The sequence below is a fragment of the Pseudophryne corroboree genome, chromosome 3 (assembly GCF_028390025.1).
Source record: "Pseudophryne corroboree isolate aPseCor3 chromosome 3, aPseCor3.hap2, whole genome shotgun sequence".
NCBI lineage: Eukaryota > Metazoa > Chordata > Amphibia > Anura > Myobatrachidae > Pseudophryne > Pseudophryne corroboree.
The window spans coordinates 643926093-643942439 of NC_086446.1; the positions used below are offsets into that span (position 1 = coordinate 643926093).

Here is a 16347-nt window from a genome sequence, read left to right on the forward strand (position 1 = left end):
GGAGGGTGTGTGTTTGATACAGTGCAGGGAATGTGATAAAGCATGGGGGAGGGAGTGTGATAAAGTGCAAGGGAGGGAGTGTGATAAAGCACAGGGGAAGGTAGCATGATACAGTGCAGGGGGAGGGAGTGTAATAAAGTGCAAGGGAGGGAGTGTGATAAAGCACAGGGGAAGGTAGCGTGATACAGTGCAGGGGGAGGGAGTGTAATAAAGTGCAAGGGAGGGAGTGTGATAAAGCACAGGGGAAGGTAGCGTGATACAGTGCAGGGGGAGGGAGTGTGATAAAGTGCAAGGGGAGTGTGATAGAGGGCAAGGGAGAGCGTGTGATAAAGCGCAGGGGAGGGAGTTTGACAAAGCGCAGGGGAGGGCGTCTGATAAAGCGTAGGGGAGGGAGTGTGATAAAGTGTAGGGCGCAGGAGAAGGTAGTGTGATACAGCGCAGGGGGAGGGAGTGTAATAAAGCGCAGGGGAGGGCATCTGAGAAAAGCGCCGGGGAGGGCGTGTGATAAAGCGTAGGGCGCAGGAGAAGGTAGCGTGATACAGCGCAGGGGGAGGGAGTGTGATAAAGTGCAAGGGGAGGGAGTGTGATAAAGCGCAGGGGGAGGGCGTGTGATAAAGCGCAGGGGGAGGGAGTGTGATAAAGCGCAAGGGGAGGGAGTGTGATAAAGCGCAGGGGGAGGGCGTGTGATAAAGCGCAGGGGGAGGGCGTGTGATAAAGTGCAGGGGGAGGGAGTGTGATAAAGTGCAGGGGGAGGGAGTGTGATAAAGTGCAGGGGAGGGAGTGATAAAGCACAGGAGGAGGGAGTGTGATAATGGGCAGGGCTCAGAGGAAGGGAGTATGTTAGTGTGATACAGCGAAGGGGGGAGTGTGATAAAGCGCAGGGGGAGGGAGTTTGATAAAGCACTGGGGGAGGGAGTGTGTGACTGTGATAGAGCACGGGGAGGGGCCAATGTTTTTGTTTGAATTTTCCTTTCGGGTGCCAATGTGTCTTAAGAATGATGACCAGCTCAGTGGTATGTATATGAAGTCAATTGTTTTCCCATAACTGGAGATTTCTCAAGGTGATGTAAAAATGTAAAAGTGGTTATATCGTTTGTGTATCGGTGAGTGCCCTGTTAGTGGAAAACCGCCTACGTGTGGTTACCGTTGGATGCAGTGACATTACAGGTAGCACCCTTACTGATGAGACTGCGGGAGGAGTGCATATTGCTTTATAGAACTATATATATATATATATATATGGGTGGTATTCATGTGACCGCCGGTCAGCTGACCGACAGTCACATGACCTCCTCCACCAGCCCGACGGGTCACTGTCCCGATGGTCGGCATGCCGACCAACAGGGACTATTTCCACTCGTGGGTGTCCACGACACCCATAGAGTGGGAATAGAACCCGTGGCGACCGCAGGTCGCCACCGAGCCCGCAAGGGGCTTGCTGCACTCGCCCCTCCCCGCCGGGATCCCGGCGTCGGTATGCTGCCGGGATCCCGGCGTCGGTAAGCTGACCGGCGGTCAGGAGACCGCCGGTCAGCCGTACTACACCCATATATATATATATATATATATAACGTGGTAAATAGTCAGCGACACTCAGAGACTTTTCAGTGATCAAGAGATGTATTGAAAATTACTGCATGTTCCAACGTTTCGGGTCTGACACGTCCCTTTGTCAAGGTGAGTAACTTGAGTTACTCACCCTCAATAAAAACCGAAACCCGCTCCTCTGTCCCCCAATATTTTGTGTGTATAGCACCAGAATATAATACAGATTGTCCTCTCATTTTGCTTTGTACATTTTAGCAACATTAAAACAGGATTCAGTCAGGATCCCTGTGGTCGGGTTCCTGGCAGTCGAAATACCAACGCCAGAATCCCGACAGTACTCGGAATCCCGACATTGATCACTATCTCGGCGCTGTAATCCTGAACGATTTCACAGAGCACCAGAGATAAGCCGCAAGGGGGGGGAGGTTAGGTTTAGGCTGTGGGGGGGAGGGATTGAGGTTAGGGTTAATCTGCCGGGAGGGAGAGTGAAGGTTAGGCACCCCCGGGGAGGGTTAGGCTGCGGTGGGTATGTGTGTGTGTGTGTGGAGGTGGTGGCAGGTTTAGGGTATGGGAAAGGTGGGTTAGGATCAGGGTTAGCTTAGTTATGTAGTGAATATCGATATTTTCAACATTGGGATGCCGCTGTTGGAATTTTGACAGCTGGCATCCCATACTGATACTAACCACATTAAAACATATATAATAACCAAAAAATTGGGCTTGATTCTGAGTCAAACTCAGGCACATCCGTGTGTGCATCTTTTGCCGCTGTATGCTAATATTGGTACAAGCCCTTCTTTGGTGTACAGCCGTGCGTGTGCATATGCAAGCAGTGACATGTCCACTTCCAGCTTCTTTAGACATTGCAAACCTTCTTGGTTCAACTATCTATCTATCTATCTATCTATCTATCTATCTATCTATCTATCTATCTATCTATCTATCTATCTATCTATCTATCTATGTGAATGTATGTATGTACACATACTACTATATGCTGGGTCACCTCAGTCTTCCCCCTGTTCTGCCCTGTCCAGACGACCCCCCCCCCCCCCCTTCCTCCAACCCCACCCCCTCTAGCCACCATTCCTGATATATCTTTTCAGCATAACTACTTATTACAAAGGTAAAGTATTTTATTACATATAGAAAGATTTCACATTCATGACATCCCTGAGCGACCTGTAACCTCTTTTGTTGAGAGATTTCATATTTATGTCATCACTAAGCGCCATTTTCCATATTACAGTCACATTAACAAGAGATGTTTTCCTTTGTTCGTTTGTAGATTCTCACATTGCACTGTTGATATAATGGAATAAGTGAGGGAGATTGAGATTTTTCAAGGTAGGCGCTAGTCACACCCCCTGTGCAGACCACACCCTCACAACATCTACCACCCCCCCAACATTACTAGTCACGCCCCCATAGTGTTTTCAAATCCCCATGCGGTGGCATAAAATAGGCCCTTCATAAATTTCAGCTCCAGGCCCATATGGACCTTAATCTGGCACTGGCAGTGGGCATCTCTGTGCACAAGGTGGTGGCTGAGTCACTAGCATATTTTCGCAAGTACCCTCTGAGCGAAATCCAAGCTACACATGCAACCGAGTGCACCTCTGAAACTGGCCCTAAATTACTGTTGATGTGATAATAGACCAATTGAAAGTAAGAAGTAAAACAATATCTTTTGAAATCACTTGCCAACTCCTAAAGTGTTTGCAAATGTCAGACTCTTCTATACCCATTTCGTCTGGATGTTAATGGAAACTACACAGACAAAGCTATGCTCGTTTATTTTAAATGAGTTGTGGACATGGCTCTTCCGCTTTTCATCCCTCCCTACAACATTTCTCATAACTATGCCATTTTGTATACACATGTAATTAAACTATGTATTATTATTATTATTACCAGTTATTTATATAGCACACACATATTCTGCAACGCTTTACAAAGAATATTTGGCCAGTCACATCAGTCCTTGCCCCAATGGAGCTTACAATCTATGAGGTTGGCTATTCAAAGTTGGTCGCAGATTTTGCTGCAAGAATGTGAAAAGCATTGCGATTGCATCAAATAGAAGCTAACCCCTGTCTACTCAGCCTGGCTGCGTAGGCAAGGGTCCCGCCGCCATATTTCCTATCGCAGGAAATGCAGGCGACGTAATCAGCCAGCCCCCGAAACTGGGCATGATACGTCGATCTCCTCCCTCGTTCCCCCCCACACTTTAACCCCTGCCATAGCCTGAGCAATGCCTTTCATCATCTACAGCTACACCTCCAGACTCCAAGGTAGACCTTTGCTTCCCACCTGTGACAACCAATTTCCTTCTCCCCTCCTTTTTCTCTTCTTTGTTTGTAAGATCCCCCCCATCCATTTTAAATATGTAAACTATTTGATGTACTTTTTGCATTTACTATTGTTCATATATATTCTTTTTTTTTCTTCTTTTTTTTTAGACATGACTTTACTGGTACGTATTGTTGTCAAAACTTGACTGTCCCTTCATGATTGTAACCCATGTTCTAAAGATAAAAAGTTTAAATCTATGGTACTCACCCACTATAGCTCAGTGAGCGCAAAAACGCGCTATAGCACTTATTTTACCCACTTTTGATGTCCGGGGACTCACTTATCTAAAATGGGAGGGTCCCTGGGGACGAGCTCCGCAGCAGCAAATACTCCAGGATTCACATTTAGCAGAATAGCTGGACGTGCACATCTGAATATGTGATCACGCCAGCCAGTCAGCGGCACGCAGGAGGTGACTGGCTGTTTCCTCAACCAATCACCTCCTGTAGTCTCCAGCCAATCATCTCTGCAGTGTCTCCCGCGTAGTCCGCCCTCTTTGAATCCTCCTCAACGCTGACCTGGGCTCTGCCGCCAGCACATGAATCTGTGCTGCAGCGCTGACAGACTGGCCCCGCTCATCTCCACCTCCTTCCCGCTGCACGTTCCGCCGCCGCCAGCACCAAGAGACTGGCCACGCTCATCTCCATCTCCTCCCCGCTGCACACTCCGCCGCCAGCACCAAGAGACTGGCTACGCTCACCAGGCACAGCGCCCTCCGCCACAACGGTGAGTACAGCTCCGCATCTGCCCCCCCCCCCCCATCTGCCCAGGCTGTAGCAGGCTGCCAGTGTGATGGTGGATAGTCTTGCTGAAGGTTTCCCGTGACACGGGGGGTGGGGGGGGGGGGGGAAGAGAGAGAGACTGGAGGTCATAGGTGGTTACTGCAATGTGCCTCGGTGCTCTACCTGGTGCAATGTGCCTCAGTGCTCTACCTGGTGCAATGTGCAATGTGCCTTAGTGCTTTACCTGTGTATAATGTGTATAACGTGCTCTATCTGGCGCAATATGTATAAAGTGCTCTACCTGGCGAAGTGTGCATAGAAGGTTCTACCTGGTGCAATGTGTATAAGCGGCACTACTGTGTGGTGTAATGTGAATTGGCACTATTATGTGGTCACGCCCCTTTCCCATGAAGCCACCGCCCCTAAAATTTTGCAACGTGCCTTCGCCGCGCATTTCCTATAGTTTGCGGTCTGGGAGGTGGATACCAATTCACTTTCTGTCTAAGGGCACCAAAATGTCTAGTTATACCTCTGGTGCAGGGTATCCTGTATGCTACACAGCCCAGCAGAATTGTCACCCCATCACCTTCACCTTGCAACACTTTTGTAGTGTCCAAACAAGATTAAGTTTAAAAAGAACCTTCATTCCGATGGGACCCAGAAAAAGACCGGTAGGACCCCAATTTTTAAAAGTGAGGGGTCCCTGGGACCCACTTTTTTTTTGGCTCAGCGCGATCACCGTAGCTGCTTTGTGGATTACAGAGATGGGACAAAGAAATGTTTTTTCAGTGATTTACGGTGACTTTCCTAGACTTATCCAACTTAAGGGTTGACGTATTGAGGCAAATGGGCTCAGAGGCTCTTAGTAAACTAGAACACTTTATTTTACAGTGGCAACCAAACAGGTTGACAGTGCAATGTAAAGACCATGGAACACAATTATTTACTAGGTATTTGGTATTATGTTCTTTTGTTGTTGAATGTGCCTGCTGTCACCATTCGGAACAATGAGCGTATAAGAGTCCTTGCACAGTAATGATGTCTGCTGGGCATGCCACTCAGTGGTCTCTAAGGTGCTGCTCCCATGGAATCAGTTGCGTACTGCATTTTTCATCTGGCCTTGAACATCAGGAATGTAATGTAGTTAGTGATACGTAGATAGTGAGCAGCACTACCCTAATCTGAGAATCATGAACCACATGAAAGAGGTTTTTAATACAGAAAATATAACCTTTATTTTGATTAACATCAGTGACAGAACCATGATTTTGGGGGCCAGTCTATTTTTCTTTCCCATGCCAGAGATAGATATAGAGAGATAGCTAAGATAGATAGACAGACAGACAGACAGACAGATAGATAATTAAAAAACATACAATAAAAAGTTGCTGTAGATTAGCATGAGAAAAAAAATGGTTATTAAAATTACAGTAAACTAGAAGTTTTGTCACCATAAAAACTGTTGATGGAACTCCAAGGTGACTTCTCATGTAACTATGATTTATCAAAGCTTGAAGAGATAAATTGGAAACAGATTAAGTACCAACCAATCATCTCCGGTCATTTTTCAAACAGTACCTAATTCAGGTTGGCTCGCAAATCGCGACCCAACCGGAATTTTTGCGCTCGCCCTGCGGGTGACCCGCAGTAAATACGAACACCTCTGCTTGACAATCAATTAGAGGTGTTCGCGGGGCAGGAGGGGGGTGGCAATACTCCATTTCCATGGCGGAGATGGAGCATTGCGGGGGCAGCGGCAGGAAAACGGGGGCGGTGGCTTGCGAATGGGGGCATGGTGTAGGTGTGATCGGGTCAGCTGTGTGACATCACACGCAGCCACTCTGCTCAAAAAGACGGTGGCGGCCCTACTTTATGCAACCGCGCACTAATTGCGGCGCGATCGCAATTAGTGCGTGGTCGCAGAGGCAGGCAGTGGTTAGCATGCTGGGCAACCATGTCCTGTGATGAGCTTCCCCCAGCATGCGAGACAAAGGATTGCAAATTCTGCTAAAAAGCAGAATTTGCAATCCTTACTGAATAGGGTCCACAGATTGTAAAACAACAGGAGCTGATTGGTTGGCACTTTATTCTCCAAACTTTGATAAATCCCCCTATAGTTGGGTGATCGGGAGGCATTGTTTCTTATATGTATAGTTATTTTTTTTACAAAAATAAAAATAAACTTTTAAAAATACATATATATATTTATACATTATTATTTATTTTTTTATTTTTTTTAACAAGAAAGATCATGCAGCTGTGTCTTGTGAGAGGATTCTGTGACAGGAATCTTGATGGAAAGGCTGCACTGGGGCTTGAGCTATGTGTGTCGTGACCAGCGTAATCTCTGACTGAGGTCATGTTTTTTGGAAAAACAGAGGAATAATGAGAAAAGGATATAAGAACTGTTCAATCAGTGCATAAACAAATTAGGAGGCATTTGAGCTTTGTCACTTTCTGGCGTGGATGAGGTATGTCCTAAAGTGACCAATGACTGTAAGATTTTGATGATGAGTGATCTCAAATTTTAACACAGAGAACAATATATTACACAGCTGCTTAAACATGTATCCTCATCACTCTTGTATTTATAGAGATAGATGACAACATTTTAGCATACAGTAGTTTCTTGGGACACTTAGCTGCTAAGCTGTTGCATGTAAGCACTCCATGAGCAATACAGCAGACCTTGCAGCAACACAATCTCTGCCCATGTTTACTAAATATGATTATAACACGTGTTCTGGCATTTTAAATGCTTTTCAATAAATATTAACTTAGAATGTGTCAGAAATAGGAATAGACACTGAAATCTATGAGCCACAAAATAGAAATGTATTCAATTATTTGTTAATCTTGAAAAATATCAACATTTCCAAGGATAAAAAAATTAAGGACAGTTGACCATTAAGCAAGGCCGGTTCCAGACCTTGTGGTGCCCAAGGCGCACATAAAAAAAAGGGGTGTGACTTCATGGGGAAGGGGCATGGCCACAAAATAGTACAAATTCACATTACACCGCACCATAGTGTCCGACAGTCACATTATACCACACAGTAGTACCCCTTATACACATTATGCCATGTTAGAGCCCCTTACATGCATTACACCACAGTAAAGCAGTGCCCTTATACACATTATGCCGGGTAGAGCCCTTTACACACGTTGCAACAGGTAGAGACCTTTGGGGGTCATTCCGAGTTGATCGTAGCTGTGCTAAATTTAGCACAGATACGATCAGGCACTCAGACATGCGGGGGGGGGGGGACGCCCCGCATGCCCCGCATGTCAGTACCCATCCGCCCAGTGACTGCCTCTGCCTGTCAATCAGGCAGAGGCGATCGCTAGGCAACGACGGCCTTCGGCCGTCTGGCATGCGCCGGCGCACTGCGGTGCCGGCACATGCGCAGTACTGACCCGAGCACAGGTAGAGCCTCTTATTCAAGTACAGAAGATCTGGCTTCCAGGTAAGTGCGCAAAATACCATAAGGAGCAGCCTATATCCAAAACACAGCTGGGGTATTCCCTCCACCCCCAACAATAGGTGCAACAATAAAAAGTGAGTGAATTGGAGAATGGCGCCCTTCTATCTCTATATAAAATGTGATCTTTATAGGTAATAAAGAGTGAGTGAACAATATACGTTCCTTTATGTGGCTTGTATCATCAGCGTATAGTATATCAGGCTCTTCTTCTATCCACACAGCATTCTTTCTTTTGTTCAATTTTCTCTCCAAATACCCAAGGAATAGAGGGAAATGGACAGACAATAGTATAATACTGTTTTATTTATTTAAAAAGACATCAAAGTTCCAATTTAAGTAAAATGACACACAGGTGACAAGGAAAATCCCAAAAAGTGGAGGTAATGTAATTACCGGATAGTAGGAGAACCGATCAAAGTTCTCAAACTCGCATGATGTAATAGCAATCTCAGGTAGCCACCCGGGTTAACAGCTCCCTGGAACCGGCAATCACCCTCGTCCACAGTCGTCTGGATAGTCCTTATCCCAGCACCAACGCGTTTCAGGTCTGTTCCAGACCCTTTTTCAAGGTAAGTGTGTCTGCATTCATTTCCTGTATCTATTTATCTAGGCATCCCCCAATCAGAATAGGTGTACAATTTCCCAATAAACATCACCTGTTACAAAGATGGCAGCTCTCATACAGTTTACATGCGTAACCATGGAAATCGTCTTCAGCCCCCAATCATATGCAGCCTCATGGTCATGTGGCATAATCAAATAAATAAAACAGTATTATACTATTGTCTGTCCATTTCCCTCTATTCCTTGGGTATTTGGAGAGAAAATTGAACAAAAGAGCCTCTTATTCAAACTGTGCCAGGTAGAGCCTCTTATACACATTGCACCAGGTAGAGCCTCTTATACACAGTGCACCAGACAGAGCCCCTTATATACACTGTGCCATGTAGAGCCTCTTATACACATTTTGCCAGGTAGAGCTCCTTGAGAGAGAGTGTGTAAGTGTGAGTGTGTACGTGTGTATGTGTGTGTGTCATCACTCACTAGCTCAGCTGTGTCCAGACACAGCAGGAGGTCTCCCAGCTCATCTCTCCTTAAAGCTGAACTTCAGTAGCACAAAGCAGCGGGCAGGGTGCGGACGGTAGGAGGCAGCTGGCAAGGATTGGCAGGCAGCCAACGCAGTACAGACTGGACTTCACAAGCAGGAGGTGGCCGACGGGGATCGGGAGGCAGCCAGCGCTATGCAGGCAGCTGGTTGTCGCACGTACATCTCATGGCGCTGCCAGGGTGATGGCAGCCACACCCTCAGGCAGAGTCGGACTGGCCCACAGGGGTACCAGGGAAACCACCGGTAGGCTCCACTGCCGAGTGCCCACTTCTTCCTTTAGGGTTCAGGTTCCAGACTGTGCACTTGTATTATACATGGTAGATATGTTGCATTACACTGCACTAGACTATTGTGTATTTCAAGCCTCCATGGAGGCTGGCCACACCCCCTTTGTAGGCTGGCCACACTCTTAAGTATGGGCCCCTATCACTGTATTCCCCTGGTGGGCCCTTCATGCCCCAGTCCGACACTGCCCTCAGGATGCAGCACCCAGAGCAGCCGCCCTGCCTGCCCACACCTAAAGCTGCCACTGCCATTAAGTGATAAACAATTATAGTCAAGGGGTTCCGGATGATAGGTCAACAGTAAATACGTTGAGAGTCAACTAATGCATGTTGACCCCATATGGTCAACTTGCATTTGGACAACACAGTCAAAAGGTTGACAGTACTTAAGGTTGACATGTACAAATGGTCAATGGGTTCAAATGGTTAACATGACAATTGTTGACACGCATATGATCGACATAAGTTTTTATTTCTCAACTTTTTCATTTTTTACCATCCATGTAGAGTACAATTGGAAACAGTAACCTGTACCGAGTGCAGCGGTAGAGGAGCGAGACACAGTGTCCGAAGCGTGGCAAACAAAGCAGTACACTAATTGGGGTCACATGTGGATTAAAATGGTAAATGGCACCAAAAAATAACAACTTGTTGACAATTTCTGTGTTGACCAATTGCATGTCGACTTTTTGACCATGCAACCTTTTCAGGTGTCTACCTTTTACATGTTGACCAACTGACCCTGTAAACCAACTGACCTTGTCAAACGTGTGCAAGTCATCCATATAGGGTTGACCTATCGACTGTCAATCTAATTATCATCGACCCAATGATCCACACACATAGCCCAAAAAAAAACCAAAGAATGATATTACATTGGCGCTACAGATGGGTATAAGATGTATGGCGTGACTTAGATTCTCCGCCACATGTAGCAGTTCTCTGACTTTTGTATCTATATCTTAACTTAGCTTCTGTGTTTTATATCAGCTGCATCCGAAAGTTTCTTATAGTGTACTGGATTCTTAGGCGTTGTTTTGTTGTTAGTATGGAGTTGGTATAAAGTTGCTGATTAAGCACAATACTGCGCAGTGGGTGGCATTGCGTGGCTCACTGGTATCGGTCCTCTGTCTTTCTCTGACGTCCTAGTGGATGCTGGGGACTCCGTAAGGACCATGGGGAATAGCGGCTCCGCAGGAGACTGGGCACAAAAGTAAAGCTTTAGAACTACCTGGTGTGCACTGGCTCCTCCCCCTATGACCCTCCTCCAAGCCTCAGTTAGATTTTTGTGCCCGAACGAGAAGGGTGCACACTAGGTGGCTCTCCTGAGCTGCTTAGTGAAAAGTTTCGTTTTAGGTTTTTTATGTTCAGTGAGACCTGCTGGCAACAGGCTCACTGCATCGAGGGACTAAGGGGAGAAGAAGCGAACTCACCTGCGTGCAGAGTGGATTGGGCTTCTTAGGCTACTGGACATTAGCTCCAGAGGGACCGATCACAGGCCCAGCCATGGATAGGTCCCAGAGCCGCGCCGCCGGCCCCCTTACAGAGCCAGAAGACAGAAGAGGTCCGGAAAATCGGCGGCAGAAGACGTCCTGTCTTCAACAAGGTAGCGCACTGCAGCTGTGCGCCATTGCTCTCAGCACACTTCACACTCCGGTCACTGAGGGTGCAGGGCGCTGGGGGGGGGGCGCCCTGAGACGCAATAAAAACACCTTGGATGGCAAAAAAAATGCATCACATATAGCTCCTGGGCTATATGGATGAATTTAACCCCTGCCAGAATACACAGAAAAACGGGAGATAAGGCCGCCGAGAAGGGGGCGGAGCCTATCTCCTCAGCACACTGGCGCCATTTTCCCTCACAGCTCCGTTGGAGGGAAGCTCCCTGGCTCTCCCCTGCAGTCACTACACTACAGAAAGGGTTAAAAAAGAGAGGGGGGCACTAATTACGCGCAGTATTAAAAATACAGCAGCTATAAGGGGAAAAACACTTATATAAGGTTATCCCTGTATATATATAGCGCTCTGGTGTGTGCTGGCAAACTCTCCCTCTGTCTCCCCAAAGGGCTAGTGGGGTCCTGTCCTCTATCAGAGCATTCCCTGTGTGTGTGCTGTGTGTCGGTACGTTTGTGTCGACATGTATGAGGAGAAAAATGATGTGGAGACGGAGCAGATTGCCTGTAATAGTGATGTCACCCCCTAGGGGATCGACACCTGAGTGGATGAACTGTTGGAAGGAATTACGTGACAGTGTCAGCTCTGTATAAAAGACAGTGGTTGACATGAGACAGCCGGCTACTCAGCTTGTGCCTGTCCAGACGTCTCATAGGCCGTCAGGGGCTCTAAAGCGCCCGTTACCTCAGATGGCAGATATAGACGCCGACACGGATACTGACTCCAGTGTCGACGGTGAAGAGACAAATGTGACTTCCAGTAGGGCCACACGTTACATGATTGAGGCAATGAAAAATGTTTTACAAATTTCTGATAATACGAGTACCACCAAATAGGGGTATTATGTTCGGTGAGGAAAAACTACCTGTAGTTTTCCTGAATCTGAGAAATTAAATGAGGTGTGTGATGATGCGTGGGTTTCCCCCGATAACAACTGATAATTTCTAAAATGTTATTGGCATTATATCCTTTCCCGCCAGAGGTTAGGGTGCGTTGGGAAACACCCCCTAGGGTGGATAAAGCGCTCACACGCTTGTAAGAACAAGGGCTCTACCCTCTCCTGAGATGGCCGCCCTTAAGGATCCTGCTGATAGAAAGCAGGAGGGTATCCTAAAATGTATTTACACACATACTGGTGTTATACTGCGACCAGCAATCGCCTCAGCCTGGATGTGCAGTGCTGGGTTGGCGTGGTCGGATTCCCTGACTGAAAATATTGATACCCTAGATAGGGACAGTATATTATTGCCTATAGAGCATTTAAAAGATGCATTTCTATATATGCGTGATGCACAGCGGAATATTTGCCGACTGGCATCAAGTCTAAGTGCGTTATCCATTTCTGCCAGTAGAGGGTTATGGACACGACAGTGGTCAGGTGATGCGAATTCCAAACGGCATTTGGAAGTATTGCCTTATTAAGGGGAGGAGTGGGGTCGGTCTTTCAGACCTGGTGGCCACGGCAACAGCTGGGAAATCCACGTTTGTACCCCAGGTCGCCTCTCAACATAAGAAGACGCCGTATTATCAGGCGCAGTCTTTTCGTGGGCAAGCGGGCAAAAGGTTCCTCATTTCTGCCCCGTGACAGAGGGAGAGGAAAAAGGCTGCAGAAATCAGCCAGTTCCCAGGAACAGAAGCTCTCTCCCGCCTCTGCCAAGCCCTCAGTATGACGCTGGGGCTTTACAAGCAGAATCAGGCACGGTGGGGGCCCGTCTCAATGAATTTCAGCGCGCAGTGGGCTCACTCGCAAGTAGACCCCTGGATCCTTCAGGTGATATCTCAGGGGTACAAATTGGAATTCGAGACGTTTCCCCCTCGCCGTTTCCTAAAGTCGGCTTTACCGATGTCTCCTTCTGACAGGGAGGCAGTTTTGGAAGCCATTCACAAGCTGTATTCCCAGCAGGTGATAATCAAGGTACCCCTCCTGCAACAGGGAACGGGGTATTATTCCACACTGTTGTGGTACCGAAGCCGGACGGCTCGGTGAGACCGATTCTAAATCTAAAATCTTGAACACTTACATACGGAGGTTCAAATTCAAGATTGAGTCACTCAGAGCAGTGATTGCGAACCTGGAAGAAGGGGACTACATGATGTCTCGGGACATCAAGGATGCTTACCTTCATGTCCCAATTTTACCCTTCTCACCAAGGGTACCTCAGGTTTATGGTACAGAACTGTCACTATCAGTTTCAGACGCTGCCGTATGGATGGTCCACGGCACCCCGGGTCTTTACCAAGGTAATGGCCGAAATGATGATACTCCTTCGAAGGAAGGGAATTTTAGTTATCCCTTATTTGGACGATTCCCTGATAAGGGTAAGATCCAGGGAACAGTTGGAGGTCGGTGTAGCACTATCTCAGGTAGTGTTGCGGCAGCACGATTTGGATTCTCAATATTCCAAAATCGCAGCTGATTCCGACGACTCGTCTTCTGTTCCTAGGGATGATCCTGGACACAGTCCAGAAAAAGGTGTTTCTCCCGGAGGAGAAAGTCAGGGAGTTATCCGAGCTAGTCGGGAACCTCCTATAACCGAGCCAAGTCTCAGTACATCAATGAAATGGTTCTGGGAAAAATGGTGGCTTCCTACGAAGCAATCCCATTCGGCAGATTCCACGCAAGAACTTTCCAGTGGGACCTGCTGGACAAATGGTCCGGGTCGCATCTTCAGATGCATCAGCGGATAACCCTGTCACCAAGCACAAGGGTGTCTCTCCTGTGGTGGTTGCAGAGTGCTCATCTTCTAGAGGGCCGCACATTCAGGACTGGGTCCTGGTGACCACGGATGCCAGCCTGCGAGGCTGGGGAGCAGTCACACAGGGAAGGAATTTCCAGAGCTTATGGTCAAGCCTGGAGACATCACTTCACATAAATATCCTGAAGCTAAGGGCCTTTTACAATGCTCTAAGCTCAGCAAGACCTCTGCTTCAAGGTCACCCGGAGTTGATCCATTCGGACAACATCACGGCAGTCACCCACTTAAACACGACCTCCACCCGGGAGAGTGGGGACTTCACCCAGAAGTCTTCCACATGTTTATAAAACTCGACAAGTATTGCGCCAGGTCAAGGGACCCTCAGGCAATAGCTGTAGACGCTCTGGTAACACAGTGGGTGTACCAGTCAGTGTATGTGTTCCCTCCTCTGCCTCTCATACCCAAGGTACTGAGAATTATAAGATGGAGAGGAGTAAGCACTATATTCGTGGCTCCGGATTGGCCAAGAAGGACTTGGTAACCGGAACTTCAAGAGATGCTCACGGAGGATCCGTGGCCTCTACCTCTAAGAAGGGACCTGCTCCAGCAAGGACCCTGTCTGTTCCAAGACTTACCGCGGCTGCGTTTGACGGCATGGCGGTTGAACGCCGGATCCTGAAGGAGAAAGGCATTCCGGATGAAGTCATTCCTATCCTGATCAAAGCCAGGAAAGATATAACCGCAAGACATTATCACTAGTGATGAGCGAGGTTCGGTTTTACTCGGTTTTACTCGGTTTTACTCGGTTCTCAAAACGGCATCTTATTGGCTATCCAAAACACGTGACATCCGTGAGCCAATAAGATGCCGTTTTGAGAACCGAGTAAAACCGAGTAAAACCGAATCCGCTCATCACTAATTATCACCGCATTTGGCGAAAATATGTTGCGTGGTGCGAGGCCAGTAAGGCCCCGACGGAGGAATTTTCAACTAGGTCGATTCCTACATTTCCTGCAAACAGGAGTGTCTATGGGCCTGAAATGGGGGTCCATTAAGGTTCAAATTTCGGCCCTGTCAATTTTCTTCCAAAAAGAACTAGCTTCAGTCCCTGAAGTTCAGACGTTTGTGAAAGAGGTACTGTATATACAGCCTCCTTTTGTGCCTCCAGTGGCACCTTGGGATCTAAATGTAGTTTTTGGGTTCCAAAAGTCACATTGGTTTGAACCACTTAAATATGTGGAGTTAAAATATCTCACATGGAAAGTGGTCATGCTGTTGGCCCTGGCCTGGGCCAGGTGCGTGTCAGAATTGGCGGCTTTATCCTGTAAAAGCCCTCATCTGATTTTCCATTCGGACAGGGCGGAATTGAGGACTTGTCCTCAGTTTCTCCCTAAGGTGGTTTTCAGCGTTTCACCTGAATCAACCTATTGTGGTGTCTGCGGCTACTAGGGACTTGGAGGACTCCAAGTTGCTAGACGTTGTCAGAGCCCTGGAAATATAGGTTTCCAGGACGGCTGGAGTCAGAAAATCTGACTCGTTGTTTATTCTGCATGCACCCAACAAGCTGGGTGCTCCTGCTTCTAAGCAGACTATTGCTCGTTGGATTTGTAGTACAATTCAGCTTGCACATTCTGTGGCAGGCCTGCCACAGCCAAAATCTGTAAAAGCCCATTCCACAAGGAAGGTGGGCTCATCTTGGGCGGCTGACCGAGGGGTCTCGGCTTTACAACTTTGCCGAGCAGCTACTTGGTCAGGAGCAAATACGTTTGTAAAATTCTACAAATTTGATACCCTGGCTGAGGAGGACCTGGAGTTCTCTCATTTGGTGCTGCAGAGTCATCCGCACTCTCCCGCCCGTTTGGGAGCTTTGGTATAATCCCCATGGTCCTTACGGAGTCCCCAGCATCCACTAGGACGTCAGAGAAAATAAGAATTTACTTACCGATAATTCTATTTCTCGTAGTCCGTAGTGGATGCTGGGCGCCCATCCCAAGTGCGGATTGTCTGCAATACTGTTACATAGTTATTGTTACCAAAAAATCGGGTTATTGCTGTAGTGAGCCATCTTTTCTAGAGGCTCCTCTGTTATCATGCTGTTAACTGGGTTTAGATCACAAGTTATATGGTGTGATTGGTGTGGCTGGTATGAGTCTTACCCGGGATTCAAAATCCTTCCTTATTGTGTACGCTCGTCCGGGCACAGTATCCTAACTGAGGCTTGGAGGAGGGTCATAGGGGGAGGAGCCAGTGCACACCAGGTAGTTCTAAAGCTTTACTTTTTTGCCCAGTCTCCTGCGGAGCCGCTATTCCCCATGGTCCTTACGGAGTCCCCAGCATCCACTACGGACTACGAGAAATATAATTATCGGTAAGTAAATTCTTATTTTTTCCTTTTCCCAGGATAGCATTTGAGTCTCACAATCCTTCTGCATTTTACTTTTGCCACAATTGTGGTGCAAATAATACACATATTTG

The 16347-nt window shown here is 47.4% G+C and overlaps 1 long non-coding RNA gene across 2 annotated transcripts in view; it reads left to right on the top strand.

Moving 5' to 3' along the window:
- The window catches only part of LOC135058116 (uncharacterized), a 120212-nt gene that overhangs the window by 29836 nt on the left and 74029 nt on the right, over nucleotides 1–16347 (top strand). Inside the window, exons 4-6 of one of the 2 annotated variants that reach the window (XR_010244614.1) lie at nucleotides 2837–2895; nucleotides 4011–4024; nucleotides 10010–10125. This is a non-coding gene — a long non-coding RNA (uncharacterized LOC135058116). The remainder of the gene's footprint in view (nucleotides 1–2836; nucleotides 2896–4010; nucleotides 4025–10009; nucleotides 10126–16347) is intronic. The other variant, XR_010244615.1, reaches the window with a different exon arrangement.